The sequence below is a fragment of the Pseudophryne corroboree genome, chromosome 1 (genome assembly GCF_028390025.1).
Source record: "Pseudophryne corroboree isolate aPseCor3 chromosome 1, aPseCor3.hap2, whole genome shotgun sequence".
Taxonomy (NCBI): Eukaryota; Metazoa; Chordata; class Amphibia; order Anura; family Myobatrachidae; genus Pseudophryne; species Pseudophryne corroboree.
Window position 1 is genome coordinate 1,045,720,595 of NC_086444.1, and position 16,369 is coordinate 1,045,736,963.

General features: G+C 46.7%; 1 protein-coding gene across 9 annotated transcripts in view; it reads right to left on the reverse strand.

Annotated features, from left to right (window-relative positions):
- The window catches only part of PCM1 (pericentriolar material 1), a 528,103-nt gene that overhangs the window by 424,429 nt on the left and 87,305 nt on the right, over positions 1-16,369 (reverse strand). Inside the window, exon 1 of one of the 9 annotated variants that reach the window (XM_063920818.1) lies at positions 3,143-3,242. The exons of the other annotated variants lie outside the window; for them this stretch is intronic. The gene's annotated coding sequence lies outside the window, so the exon portion shown is untranslated. Of the gene's footprint in view, positions 1-3,142; positions 3,243-16,369 lie in introns of those variants that run through there. 9 annotated transcript variants of the gene reach the window in all.

Here is a 16,369-nt window from a genome sequence, read left to right on the forward strand (position 1 = left end):
AGGAGAAGACCAGACCGGTCACTCATACAGAGAAGTGTCCTTTTTTGTATTTTTGGTACAAGTCCTAATATTACCACTGAGTATATAGTAACTAGATATCTCAGTACTTTACACTATGAGACGCATGTCTTGCCTCCATTATTTCTGGACCTCTCAATTAATTTGTCATTAATCGATACACTGAAAGGACAAGCAGTTACCCACCTCTAATTGGTAAGTATTTGAATTTGGATATACTCTGATTACAGGGAACTACCTACAAATCACTGCATATTGACATTTGTTTTTATTCACTGGACTTGTTTATGATCCAACTATATAAGGTGAATATTATTATTGGTTCTCTAGTGGTTGGCACCATTACTAGCACTCTATCAGCAAACCTCCCTCCTAGGTGTTTCTTCAATACCTATAAATTCATTAGTTGAGAAGTCTTCAAACAAGTGTGGCATGATATGTTGTAAGTCACAGGGGTCGATTCAATTAAACGTGAATATTGCCGGCAAGGAGGTCCCGGATATATTCAATTGGCCACATTGTTAGTCGGGAAATGCCAGTTCTCACACCTTAAGCCACGTGTTAAGTCGCAAGCTTCACCATTCTCAAACTTAAATGCCTGACGCAATGCTGTTTGCCACGTGCTAAAGGCAGGAAACAGCATGGCGACACTAGTTTAGACAGATTTCTGCTTGCACCTCAGGAGGGGTGAGAGCAGAAACCCTCTAGTCGGGCTTAACAGTTACATACCTATTTCTAAGATTCAGCAGCTCTAGATCATCTTCCGATGGTCATGCGACTGGTGTCTGGATCAGAGCTGTGACCCCCCCCCCCCCAGCTTTCCGGTGACTAGTTCTCCTCTATCCCTAACCTTAGTGCCTAACCCTAACCTCCACCCTTCTCATCCTGCAGCCTAACCCTAATGTCGAGATTTCTGAGAATGTTGACAAATTGCTTGTTAACATTTTGACAATGACGACATCATATCTGTCAACATTGTGGTGACAACATTAGACACTGTCATTGTCAACCTTTTAACTACAACCCCTTCAAATGCCCCAGTAAAATTCCATTCTAAATGGGAACATCTATCTTCAATACCTATACCTGTCAGGAATCTAGCACTTAAAGGTCCACACACTTAACGATAAAATGAGCGACGTCGCTCATTTTCCCCCTCCTTGAGCGACGTCGCTCATTTTATCGTCAAGTGTGTATGCCCCCAGCGACGACCGATGCGCGGCCCCGCGGGTCGGCAACAATCGTCGCTGTCGGTAGGGCATGCATGAAGGATGTGGACTGTCGTCCACGACCTCCATGCAGGGCTGGCGGGGGCATGACGTCACTGAGCGATACGAGCGGTCATATCGCTCAGTGTGTACAGGCGGCAGCCCCGGGTGGGGAAACATTAGACGATGACGCTCACAGAGCGACATCGTCTAATGTGTATGGGCCTTTAGACTTCTTGCTTACCGAAGACATCTGCTGTAATGACAAGTTTTTTTAATTCAAATTTATTTAAACTGTTCTGGAGGCAGAATCATTCCTTTAGTTTGACACCTGCACTGTGTACAAGACCCTTTCATATTCAGCAAAGGTTTCTCACCAACTGCAGAGACTATGCTGTTGTGTGTCTTGTTTTTCTTCTTTTCCACAAGCTCGCCAACATCATGGCTAAAGGCCCGTATTCACGGGCAGATGTGGGAAGAGATGTGTGCTGAGCGTGCGGGGTGGAGGCCGCTCATTTTACCCAGAGATAGCGACGAACGGGGCCACGCATCGCTATAGGGGTACACACGGACAGATCATGCTTAAAACCTAAGCAATCTAGTCAGATTGCTTAGATTATCTCTCCGTGAGTACCCCCTTAACTATCAAGTATAGAAGCATACAATATGAAAATACCCCTAAGTGCTTACCTCAGGCAGGTGCCTTTTGGCTGTCTGTGGTAAGGTGCACATGCTGAACACCAAAATCTAAGCACTCGCCTTTCTACATTTCACAACCAGATCTGCCCCAACAGGTAGCAATCTGCAGCTCCCCAGATAGTAATCCGTGTCATGCACTACAAAAAACAATACAGTACTACTTCACCCATCTATACTAGGCATGAAGAGACTGGTTGGGGCTGGGAGACCGGCGCTTGGGATTCCGGCGGTCAGCATACTGACCACGGCAGCAGAGTGACTGCGGGGTGGGGTGGTGAGCGCATCGAAGCCCCTTGCGGGCTTGCTGTGCTTGTGGTAGCTTGCCACAGGTTCTATTCCCACTCTATGGGTGTCGTGGACACAAACAAGTGGGAACAGTCCCTGTCTGCCAGCATTTTGATTGCTCAGGGATCCCAAGCACCGGCCCCATGACTGCATCCCGAAGAGACAAGCTGCATTATACACAGATTGAGGGCATTTTTTCTAATTTATCCTGCTCCTACATAACTTAGGTACCCATTTACCATCTGCCAGGGAGAACTGAAGCAGGGGGGGAATCACTACAATATGGAACTTCCATCAGAAAATACAGCCACTCGCCAACTGTTATTTTTAAACCTGCTCCCTCCCCATAGACCACATATAAACATATCTGCACATACATTAAACTGTAATCACATCTCAACTACTCTTTTTAAAATAAAAAAGACAAATGAAACAGAAGCTAAATACTGAGCAAATTATACTAAAATAAATGATAAACAAGACACTGTATATGGTCTCGTCCCCTGTCACCAGACTTCAGTGTGAGTGCTGGGAAGTGTTTACTGTATCCACAGCAACACAATACCTGTTACTGGAAAAGGATCTGCTGCCAACACTCTGAAGACAAGTAACTGGATAATGCAACCAAACTATATCTATGTATCTAAATGCACAATGTGGGTGGCACACATACTGTAGGCTACATTGTTTCCCCTACATTCATTTATGCAGACTAGTTCTTCATATTTTTACTTGCAGTGTGGTCCGATGCAAATCTATTTTAAAAATACACCCATTAGTGTTTCGCATATCCTCAGAATAATCAGCTCTAGAGGAGATAAGGACAGCGTGCAGGGCAGCATAGCACGAACAAAGCGCACACAGACAGGCAGAACACGAGACAGTCGCACAGCCACTGCAGACCATCACTCCCATCCCGGTAACAGCATTACCTGGCTCAGCAGTACATGGGCTTTAAGTTGTTGTTGCTGTGCTGCAGAGGAATGCACATTATTACCTCAGGTCTGAGGAGGCGGGGCTGGAGGACTCCCAGCAGCCAGCCAGAAATCCCGCCATACTGCCCGGTAACCGCGCAACAGCTACAACACCCGCCACCTATAGGCGGCAAAAACTCCAGTGATCAGCGCGCCCGGGTCCTAGCGCCTGCCGCGTATGCTGCGTCCAGAGCGGAGCCGGGTGTTACATAGTAACCGGGCTATACTAATATGCGACAGGCTGGCTGGCACAGGTCTCAGCACACTGCAGGATGGCTATAGGCCAGAGAGGTGTGCAGTAGGTATACTTCATCCTCCCATGCAGCTGTACGACATGACGATGATATAACACACAACATGGGCACGCAGTGTGCTGCTGTCACGTACTAGACATGTCTGAGAGCAGCAGCTCATGCACCATCTGCAATCACACACAGAACAGACACATCTGCATCCTTGCAGGAGCTAGTACAGCATTACTATAGTCTTCTTACACTGGCCATTGTAGCCTGCATAATAATAACTATCAGGCAAACACTAACACAATCCACACAATCCAACAGTTCCCTTGGTCAGACAGTGACCTTACACACTAATATTGGGTTTCCAAAAGGCAGGAAGGTTACATATCAGACTCCAAACCTGCCCTTTTTCCTGCCAGCCCAGAGAAGGAAACTTTAGAACGGATATACATTGTGAATTTTCTCTATCGTCCTAGTGGATGCTGGGGTTCCTGAAAGGACCATGGGGAATAGCGGCTCCGCAGGAGACAGGGCACAAAAAGTAAAGCTTTTTCCGATCAGGTGGTGTGCACTGGCTCCTCCCCCTATGACCCTCCTCCAGACTCCAGTTAGATTTTTGTGCCCGGCCGAGAAGGGTGCAATCTAGGTGGCTCTCCTAAAGAGCTGCTTAGAGAAAGTTTAGCTAGGTTTTTTATTTTACAGTGATTCCTGCTGGCAACAGGATCACTGCAGCGAGGGACTGAGGGGAGAAGGAGTCAACTCACCTGCGTGCAGGATGGATTGGTTTCTTGGCTACTGGACATCAAGCTCCAGAGGGACGATCACAGGTACAGCCTGGATGGTCACCGGAGCCACGCCGCCGGCCCCCTTGCAGATGCTGAAATCAGAAGAGGTCCAGAATCGGCGGCTGAAGACTCCTGCAGTCTTCTAAAGGTAGCGCACAGCACTGCAGCTGTGCGCCATTTTCCTCTCAGCACACTTCACACGGCAGTCACTGAGGGTGCAGGGCGCTGGGAGGGGGGCGCCCTGGGAGGCAAATGAGTACCTATAAAGGCTAAAAATACCTCACATATAGCCCTAGAGGCTATATGGAGATATTTAACCCCTGCCTAATTTTTCTAAATAGCGGGAGACGAGCCCGCCGGAAAAGGGGCGGGGCCTATCTCCTCAGCACACGGCGCCATTTCCTCTCACAGCTCCGCTGGTCAGGACGGCTCCCAAGTCTCTCCCCTGCACTGCACTACAGAAACAGGGTAAAACAGAGAGGGGGGGGGCACATTTATGGCGATATTTTGATAAACAAAGCAGCTATAAGGGAGCACTTATTATAAGGCTATCCCTGATATATATATAGCGCTTTTGGTGTGTGCTGGCAAACTCTCCCTCTGTCTCCCCAAAGGGCTAGTGGGTCCTGTCTTCGTTAGGAGCATTCCCTGTGTGTCTGCTGTGTGTCGGTACGTGTGTGTCGACATGTATGAGGACGATATTGGTGTGGAGGCGGAGCAATTGCCAAATATGAGGATGTCACCCCCTAGGGAGTCGACACCAGAATGGATGCCTTTATTTATGGAACTACGGGATAGTGTCAACACGCTAAAGCAGTCGTTTGACGACATGAGACGGCCGGACAATCAATTAGTGCCTGTCCAGGCGACTCAAACACCGTCAGGGGCTGTGAAACGCCCTTTGCCTCAGTCGGTCGACACAGACCCAGACACAGGCGATGACTCCAGTGGTGACGGTGACGAATCAACCGTATTTTCCAGTAGGGCCACACGTTATATGATTTTGGCAATGAAGGAGGCGTTACATTTAGCTGATACTACAGGTACCACTAAACAGGGTATTATGTGGGGTATGAAAAAACTACCTATAGTTTTTCCTGAATCAGAAGAACTAAATGACGTGTGTAATGAAGCGTGGGTTGCCCCTGATAAAAAGCTGATAATTTCAAAGAAATTATTGGCATTATACCCTTTCCCGCCAGAGGTTAGGGAGCGCTGGGAAACACCTCCTAGGGTGGACAAGGCGCTAACACGCTTATCTAAACAAGTGGCGTTACCCTCTCCTGAGACGGCCGCACTTAAAGATCCATCAGATAGGAGGATGGAAAATATCCAAAAAAGTATATACACACATGCAGGTGTTATACTACGACCAGCTGTAGCGACTGCCTGGATGGGCAGTGCGGGGGTAGTTTGGTCAGAATCCCTGATTGAAAATATTGATACCCTGGACAGGGACAATATTTTACTGTCGTTAGAACAAATAAAGGATGCATTTCTTTATATGCGTGATGCACAGAGGGATATATGCACACTGGCATCACGGGTAAGTGCTATGTCCATTTCGGCCAGAAGAGCTTTATGGACGCGACAGTGGACAGGCGATGCGGATTCAAAACGGCATATGGAAGTTTTGCCGTATAAAGGGGAGGAGTTATTTGGAGTCGGTCTATCAGATTTGGTGGCCACGGCTACAGCCGGGAAATCCACCTTTCTACCTCAAGTCACTCCCCAACAGAAAAAGGCACCGACTTTTCAACCGCAGCCCTTTCGTTCCTTTAAAAATAAGAGAGCAAAGGGCTATTCATATCTGCCACGAGGCAAAGGTCGAGGGAAGAGACAGCAACACGCAGCTCCTTCCCAGGATCAGAAGCCCTCCCCGGCTTCTACAAAAGCCTCAGCATGACGCTGGGGCTTCTCAAGCGGACTCGGGGACCGTGGGGGGTCGTCTCAAAAATTACAGCGCGCAGTGGGCTCACTCGCAAGTAGATCCCTGGATCCTGCAGATAATATCTCAGGGATACAGGTTGGAATTAGAGACAGATCCACCTCGCCGTTTCCTGAAGTCTGCTTTACCAACGTCCCCCTCCGAAAGGGAGACGGTGTTGGAAGCCATTCACAAGCTGTACTCTCAGCAGGTGATAGTCAAGGTACCTCTTCTGCAACAAGGGAAGGGGTATTATTCCACTCTTTTTGTGGTACCGAAGCCGGATGGCTCGGTAAGGCCTATTCTAAATCTGAAGTCCTTGAACCTGTACATAAAGAAGTTCAAGTTCAAAATGGAGTCACTCAGAGCAGTGATAGCGAACCTGGAAGAGGGGGACTTTATGGTATCCTTGGACATCAAGGATGCGTATCTCCACGTTCCAATTTACCCCTCACACCAGGGGTACCTCAGGTTCGTTGTACAAAACTGTCACTATCAGTTTCAGACGCTGCCGTTCGGATTGTCCACGGCACCTCGGATCTTTACAAAGGTAATGGCCGAGATGATGATTCTTCTTCGAAGAAAAGGCGTATTAATTATCCCATACTTGGACGATCTCCTAATAAGGGCGAGGTCCAGAGAACAGCTAGAGATGGGATTAGCACTGTCTCAGGAAGTGCTAAAACAGCACGGGTGGATTCTGAATATTCCAAAATCCCAGTTAATGCCGACAACTCGTCTGCTGTTCCTAGGGATGATTCTGGACACGGTTCAGAAAAAGGTTTTTCTCCCGGAGGAAAAAGCCAAGGAGTTATCCGAGCTTGTCAGGAACCTCCTAAAACCAGGAAAGGTGTCTGTACATCAATGCACAAGAGTCCTGGGAAAAATGGTGGCTTCTTACGAAGCAATTCCATTCGGCAGATTCCACGCAAGAATTTTCCAAAGGGATCTGTTGAACAAATGGTCAGGGTCGCATCTTCAGATGCACCTGCGGATAACCCTGTCTCCAAGGACAAGGGTGTCTCTTCTGTGGTGGTTGCAGAGTGCTCATCTATTGGAGGGCCGCAGATTCGGCATACAGGATTGGATCCTGGTGACCACGGACGCCAGCCTGAGAGGCTGGGGAGCAGTCACACAAGGAAGAAACTTCCAGGGAGTATGGACGAGCCTGGAAACGTCTCTTCACATAAACATTCTGGAACTAAGAGCAATATACAATGCTCTAAGCCAGGCAGAACCTCTGCTTCAGGGAAAACCGGTGTTGATCCAGTCGGACAACATCACGGCAGTCGCCCATGTGAACAGACAGGGCGGCACAAGAAGCAGGAGTGCAATGGCAGAAGCTGCAAGGATTCTTCGCTGGGCAGAGAATCATGTGATAGCACTGTCAGCAGTGTTCATCCCGGGAGTGGACAACTGGGAAGCAGACTTCCTCAGCAGACACGATCTTCACCCGGGAGAGTGGGGACTTCATCCAGAAGTCTTCCACATGCTGGTAACCCGTTGGGAAAGACCAATGGTGGACATGATGGCGTCTCGCCTCAACAAAAAACTGGACAGGTATTGCGCCAGGTCAAGAGATCCGCAGGCAATAGCTGTGGACGCGCTGGTAACGCCTTGGGTGTACCAGTCGGTGTATGTGTTTCCTCCTCTGCCTCTCATACCAAAAGTATTGAGAATTATACGGCAAAGAGGCGTAAGGACGATACTAGTGGTTCCGGATTGGCCAAGAAGGACTTGGTACCCGGAACTTCAAGAGATGATCACGGAAGATCCGTGGCCTCTACCTCTAAGGAGGGACTTGCTTCAGCAGGGTCCCTGTCTGTTTCAAGACTTACCGCGGCTGCGTTTGACGGCATGGCGGTTGAACGCCGGATCCTAAAGGAAAAAGGCATGCCGGAAGAAGTCATTCCTACTTTGATTAAAGCAAGGAAGGAAGTAACCGTGCAACATTATCACCGAATTTGGCGAAAATATGTTGCGTGGTGCGAAGATCGGAGTGCTCCGACGGAGGAATTTCAACTGGGTCGATTCCTACATTTCCTGCAATCAGGATTGTCAATGGGTCTCAAATTGGGATCTATTAAGGTTCAAATTTCGGCCCTGTCGATTTTCTTTCAAAAAGAATTGGCTTCAGTCCCTGAAGTCCAGACCTTTGTTAAGGGAGTGCTGCATATACAGCCTCCTGTGGTGCCTCCAGTGGCACCGTGGGATCTCAATGTGGTTTTGGATTTCCTAAAATCTCATTGGTTTGAACCACTAAAAAAGGTGGATTTGAAATATCTCACATGGAAAGTGACCATGCTTATAGCCCTGGCTTCTGCCAGGAGAGTGTCAGAATTGGCAGCTTTATCTTACAAAAGCCCATATCTGATTTTCCATTCGGACAGGGCAGAACTGCGGACTCGTCCGCATTTTCTCCCTAAGGTGGTGTCAGCATTTCATCTGAACCAGCCTATTGTAGTGCCTGCGGCTATAAGTGACTTGGAGGACTCCAAGTTACTGGACGTTGTCAGAGCATTAAAAATATATATTGCAAGGACAGCTGGAGTCAGAAAATCTGACTCGTTGTTTATATTGTATGCACCCAACAAGATGGGTGCTCCGGCGTCTAAGCAGACGATTGCTCGTTGGATCTGTAGCACAATCCAACTTGCACATTCTGTGGCAGGCCTGCCACACCCTAAATCTGTAAAGGCCCACTCCACAAGGAAGGTGGGCTCATCTTGGGCGGCTGCCCGAGGGGTCTCGGCATTACAACTTTGCCGAGCAGCTACGTGGTCAGGGGAGAACACGTTTGTAAAATTTTACAAATTTGATACTCTGGCTAAGGAGGACCTGGAGTTCTCTCATTCGGTGCTGCAGAGTCATCCGCACTCTCCCGCCCGTTTGGGAGCTTTGGTATAATCCCCATGGTCCTTTCAGGAACCCCAGCATCCACTAGGACGATAGAGAAAATAAGATTTTACTTACCGATAAATCTATTTCTCGGAGTCCGTAGTGGATGCTGGGCGCCCATCCCAAGTGCGGATTATCTGCATAAATTGTACATAGTTATTGTTAACTAATTCGGGTTATTGTTGAAGGAAGCCATCTTTCAGAGGCTCCGCTGTTATCATACTGTTAACTGGGTTTAGATCACAAGTTGTACGGTGTGATTGGTGTGGCTGGTATGAGTCTTACCCGGGATTCAAAATCCTCCCTTATTGTGTACGCTCGTCCGGGCACAGTACCTAACTGGAGTCTGGAGGAGGGTCATAGGGGGAGGAGCCAGTGCACACCACCTGATCGGAAAAAGCTTTACTTTTTGTGCCCTGTCTCCTGCGGAGCCGCTATTCCCCATGGTCCTTTCAGGAACCCCAGCATCCACTACGGACTCCGAGAAATAGATTTATCGGTAAGTAAAATCTTATTTTAAGTTTTGGTCGAATTTTATTTTATTTTTGAGGAATCACTGTTCTAAAGCCAACAACCACCCTTTTATAGAGAATACGCCACTTTGGTCATTAATCTTTATCATTTTGTTGAAATGTCCACAGTACTGATGTGTGTTAGAACATAATAACCTGTGGCCAATTAGAATGCTGAAAGCGCAGCAAAGTGTAAGGGTGTGTACACACGGTGAGATAAATCTGTGAGTTAGTGCATATCTCATGGTGCTAGGCAGATTGCGATACAGATTCGATCCCGATGCGCACTCCCGTGGGGTCGGTATCGTAAGGCTAGGTAGACTGTGCAGGCAAGTCAATCTTGACTATCTAGTGTACAATCTAGTACAAAGTATAGTCAAATTTACACATAGACAAAATCTCAAGCACAGATAGTCAAAATCTGTACTCTGTGCTATCTGGGCTCTGGGGGAGTTCAAGGGAAATCGCATAGTCAAAATCGAACATAGCAGGGATCTCACCGTGTGTACACACCTTTAGATTAGTGTAGTGGCTAGTGAGCATACCAGGCACCGTGTTACAGTCCGCAGTGGGGAATGGACCTAAGCAGAAATCCACAGTTACATAGCCGAGTAGTGAGCAATGGTAGTCCATGGTCTGGTGGTATTAATCATGCAGTGAATGTAAGGCTGAGTGCCAGTACAAAGTGTGGATCCCTAAACTTGACATTCAGGAGGTCCTTGAGGGCACAAAACCGCTTGTCATTTGTTTTGTGGGATATGGGGAAGTAAATGCAGGAGGGATGCATAGTTAAGGAATCGACAAAAGCACCCAGGGTTAATATTATAGATGCAAGCCAATATTTGGAATAGAAATATCACCCTCTCTGATCTTATTGTTTTTTCCTTAGGCTTTTTAACAATAAGTAGTTGTCTCTTTCTTGATATTTCCAGAAAAAAGCAATAAAGGGACAAATTACAGCAGAATATACTGTAGGTACTTTAGCCACAGAGAGCAGAATAACAGCTGTGTGACTGAAAGTGGATGGGGTCCAAGTATGACGGCTTGGTTAAAAGTATGGTCAGGCAGGGAGCTGTGGTAACAATGTGGCACTTTTAACAGCTACCCCTACCACACTTGCAGGAAATGTAATTGTACGATTTGTGCTGCAGGATATAAAAGTGGTAAATTAATTCAACAGCAAAACCCAGCATTTTGAGTACCAAAACAAATACACAGCTTTAAATCCTGTGTCAAAATTTCAGAATATTACAAATTTCCTATCGTTACATTTTCACCTTGTGAGCAAACTGTCTGGGAAAAAGCGGTGCTTCATTCAAGTTGTATTACAGGCTCGTAAGCAGCAGAGTGCAGATTCGGACCGGCAGGTAGGTAACCAAAGGTGGCATGTCTCACCCAGCCAAGATGCTGTGGTTAGGCAGGAGCTCTTTTATTATGTTTAATGTTATGCAATACATAACTTCCAAACAACAATGTCTTTGTCTTATTTCTGAAAGAGGGATAGGACATCCACACCTTAGTGTGACAGTGCGTACAACAAAGACATTTTGTATAAATCAAAAGCATCTATTCTCCGCTAATGTAATTTAAGAAAGAGAAAATGTATATTACGGAGTCAGTCACAAAATTGCAGAAAGTGCTCCGATACAGTCAGAGAAAATAATCTAATTAAGCGCTCATAACGCACCCTGCTTCATTATATACTTACCAGGTGTCTATAGAAAATGCAGCATTTCAAGATAACGTTCCTTATTAGTATTTTATTAAAACAAATTTAAGTCTTGGCAACAACTTAAAGTTTTGAAAAAAATCTGTAAGCGATATAAAGGACCCATATTTCCTGAATATTTTAATACTTACTGGACCCCATTTTAACGACAATTGCTTTTTATCAACGTATAAATTCTCACCTCAAAGTTTAGTCAAAAATTTAATTTAGAAGTTTGTAGGCAAAAAATTAATTTGCCATTACTGATTGAAATATAGTGGTTTGTTTGAACAATAATTCCCTAAAAGAAAAGGCAGACAGCTCTAACACAATAAAACCCCAATGGGAGGTAATACAATTGTTTTGTGTGCACCTATAATTAATGGGCACCCAATGTAGCAATTCATTTGTTCCGGTAGCTCATTATAGTGCTTGTGGCGCCTAATTAGACTGGTTTTTTAGACACATAATAGGATTTTAATACCTACCGGTAAATCCTTTTCTCCTAGTCCGTAGAGGATGCTGGGGACTCCAAAAGGACCATGGGGTATAGACGGGATTCGCAGGAGACATAGGCACACTAAAAAGACTTTGACTGGGTGTGAACTGGCTCCTCCCTCTATGCCCCTCCCCCAGACCTCAGTTATAGGAACTGTGCCCAGGAGAGACGGACATTTTCGAGGAAAGGATTTTTGTTAACCTAAGGGCGGGAAACACACCAGCCCACACCAAACATACCGTACAACTGGAGTAGCAGGAAACCAGATAATAAGATTTTAAACCTACCGGTAAATCTTTTTTTTCTCGTAGTCCGTAGAGGATGCTGGGGACTCCGTAAGGACCATGGGGATAGACGGGCTCCGCAGGAGACATGGGCACTTTAAGACAGACTTCAGATCTGGTGTGCACTGGCTCCTCCCTCTATGCCCCTCCTCCAGACCTCAGTTAGAGAAACTGTGCCCAGAGGAGACGGACAGTACGAGGAAAGGATTTTTGTTAATCCAAGGGCAAGATTCATACCAGCCACACCAATCACACCGTATAACTTGTGATATACTATCCAGTTAACAGTATGAAAACGACATAGCATCAGTCCAAGACCGATGAGACTATAACATAACCCTTATTTAAGCAATAACTATATACAAGTCTTGCAGAAGTAGTCCGCACTTGGGACAGGCGCCCAGCATCCTCTACGGACTACGAGAAAAAGATTTACCGGTAGGTTTAAAATCTTATTTTCTCTTACGTCCTAGAGGATGCTGGGGACTCCGTAAGGACCATGGGGATTATACCAATGCTCCCAAACGGGCGGGAGAGTGCGGATGACTCTGCAGCACCGATTGAGCAAACAGGAGGTCCTCCTCAGCCAGGGTATCAAACTTATAGAACTTTGCAAAGGAGTTTGAACCCGACCAAGTAGTAGCTCGGCACAGCTGTAGCACCGAGACCCCTCTGGCAGCCGCCCAAGAAGATCCCACCTTCCTAGTGGAATGGGCCTTGACCGATTTAGGTAAAGGCAATCCCGCCGTAGAATGCGCCTGCTGAATCGTGTTACAGATCCCGCGAGCAATTGTCTACTTTGAAGCAGGGGCACCAATCTTGTTGGTTGCATACATGACAAACAGTGCTTCTGTTTTTCTGACTGTAGCCGATCTGGCCACGTAAATTTTCAAAGCCCTGACCACATCAAGGGACTCGGGATCCTCCAAATCATGCGTAGCCACAGGCACCACAATAGTTCATATGAAAGGATGAAACCACTTTTGGCAGGAATTGAGGACGGGTCCGCAATTCCGCTCTATCCATATGGAAAACCAGATAGGGGCTTTTATGTGATAAAGCCGCTAATTCCGACACTCGCCTAGCCGAAGCCAAGGCTAATAACATGACCACCTTCCAAGTGAGATTTTTCAACTCCACAGTCTTAAGTGGTTCAAACCAGTGTGACTTAATGAAACTTAACACCACGTTAAGGTCCCAAGGCATCACCGGAGGTACAAAAGGAGGCTGAATATGCAGTACTCCCTTCACAAAAGTTTGTACTTCATGGAGAGAGAGACCAATTCCTTTTGAAAGAAAATGGATAAGGCCGAAATCTGAACCTTAATAGATCCTAATTTTAGGCCGAAATTCACTCCAGTTTGCAGAAAGTGAAGGAAACAGCCCAGATGGAATTCTTCCGTAGGATCATTCCTGGTCTCACACCAAGAAACATTTTCGCCATATACGGTGATAATGTTTAGATGTCATGTCCTTCCTAGCCTTTACTAGCGTAGGAATTACCTCATCCGGAATACCCTTATCCGCTAGGATCCGGCGTTCAACCGCCATGCCGTCCAACGCAGCCGCGGTAAGTCTTGGAATAGACATGGCCCCTGTTGCAACCGGTCCTGTCTTAGAGGAAGAGGCCACGGATCTTCTGTGAGCATTTCCTTCGTGGCCAATCTGGAACAATGAGGATTGTTCTCATTCCTCTCCCTTCTACCATTCTCAACACCTTGGGTATGAGAGGAAGAGAGGGGGAAATACATAGACCGACTGGAACACCCACGGTGTCACTAGGGCATCTACAGCTACTGCCTGAGGGTCTCTTGACCTGGTGCAATACCTCTGTAGCTTCTTGTTGAGGCGGGACGCCATCATGTCTATCTGTGGCAGTTCCCACTGACTTGCAATCTGTGCGAAGGCTTCCTAAAGAAGTCCTCTCTTGGATGCAGGTCGTGTTTGCTGAGGAAGTCTGCTTCTCATTTGTCCACTCCCGCAATGAACTGCTGAAAATGCGCTTACATGATTTTCCGCCCAGCGGAGAATCCTGGTGGCTTCTGCCATTTCCACTCTGCTCTTTGTGCCGCCTTGGCGGTTTACATGAGCCACTGCAGTGATGTTGTCTGACTGGATCAGAACCGGTAGGTCGCGAAGCAATGTTTCTGCTTGCCGAAGGGCGTTGTATATGGCCCTCAGCTCCAGGATGTTGACTTGAATACAAGTTTTTTGACTTGACCCAAAGACCTTGGAAGTTTCTTCCCTGTGTGACTGCTCCCCCACCTCGGAGGCTCGCGTCCGTGGCTACCAGAATCCAGTCCTGGATGGCGAACCTGCGACCCTGCAGAAGGTGAGCACTCTGCCGCCACCATAGGAGAGACAATTACCCTGAAATTGGTAATGACAATACTGTACCGTAATTCTCAGGTACGCCTGATGGGGTGGATAAATGGGAACATGAAGGTATGCAGCCTTTATGTCTAGATACACCATAAAATCCCCCCCCCCCCTTCCAGGCTGGCGATGATCGCTCTGAGCGATTCCACCTTGAATTTGAACCTTTTCAAGTATAGGTTCAGAGATTTTAATTTTAAAATATGGTATGCTTTTATTGTTACGTATGTGAATTTTCATTGTATTAAATTATATCCATTTTTATGTGATACCTACTGGAATTCATACATATTTAATTCAATTTAGTTCACCATCAAATTGGTCAAAGGGGATCATTGCTTTGGTCTTCACACAAATACCACAGAAAGAGGGCGCCCTGGTTACACCACTCCATACTTGCAATTTTAAAATAGGTCTGACCGAACCGTCTGGTTTCGGGACTACAGCCAAGGTTGAGTAATATCCCCTTCCTTGTTGAAGGAGGGGAACCTTGAGCACCACCTGTTGGAGATACAATGTGTGAATTGTATTTAATATTATCTCCCTTTCTGGGGGAGAAGCCGGTAGGGCCGATAAGGAAAACCGGCGAGGAGGCACCTCCTCGAATTCCAGCTTGTAACCCTGAGAAACAATTTCTATTGCCCAGGGATCCACCTGTGAGTGAACTCAGATGTAACTGAAGTCGAAGACGTGCTCCCACTGGGGCGGACTCCCTTAGCGGAGCCCCAGCGTCATGCGGTGGATTTAGTAGAGGCCGGGGAGGACTTCTGTTCCTGGGAACTAGCTGTGCCCTGCGCCCTTACCTCTGGTAAGAAAGGGCGCTCCTCATACTTTATTGTTTTTCTGCGACCGAAAGGACTGCATTTGATAATGTCGTGCTTTCTTAGGCTGTGAGGGAATATAAGGCAAAAGATCAGATTTACCAGCAATAGCTGTGGAGACCAGGTCCGAGAGCCCTTCTCCACACAATTCCTCACCCTTGTAAGGTAAAACCTCCATATGCCTCTTTTAGTTGGCATCACCTGTCCATTGCATGTTCCACAGGACACGTCTAGCAGAAATCGACATAGCGTTGACTCTAGAACCCAGTAGACCTATGTCTCTTTGAGCATGTCTTATATATAAGACAGCATCTTTTATATATCCTAGGGTCAATAACCTGGTATCCTTATCTAGGGTTTCAATCTCAGCTGATAAGGTATCTATCCACGCTGCTACAGCGCTATAAACCCCTGCCGACACAATCGCCGGTCTGAGTAGTGTACCAGAATGTGTGTAAATGGACTTCAAAGTACTTTTCTGCATGCTATCTGCAGGATCCCTGAGGATAGCTGTATCTTGGTATGTCAGCGCTACCTTTTGGGTAAACGTGTCAACGCCTTGTCCACCCTAGGGGAGGATTCCCATCGTATCCTGGCCCTAGCAGGGAAAAGATACGCCATGAGAATTCTTGTGGGAAACTGCAGTTTCTTGTCTGGAGATTCCCGCTCTTTTTCACACAATTCATTTGGTTCATGAGAGGGGGGAAAAGTTCTCTCAGCTTTCTTCCCCTTAAACATGTGTACCCTCGTGTCAGGGACAGATAGGTAATCAGTGATATGCAAAACATCTTTTATTACAATAATAATATATTGAATACTTTTCTGTCAGTTTGGCTGTAACTTTGCATCATCGTAGTCGACACTGGAGTCAGACTCCGTGTCGGTATCAGTGTCTATTATTTTGTATAGTGGGCGTTTTGAGACTGAAGGTCCCTGCGACATAGGGACAGACATGGGTAGATTCCCTGTCTGTTCTCTAATCTTTTGTGCAATAAATTTACCTCAGCACTTAATTCCACATATCCAGTCAGGTGTCTGCGTTGTCAACGGAGACACCACACACACACATTTGCTCCATCTCCTCCTTAGAAGAGCCTTTTACCTCAGACATGTCGACACACACGTACCGACAC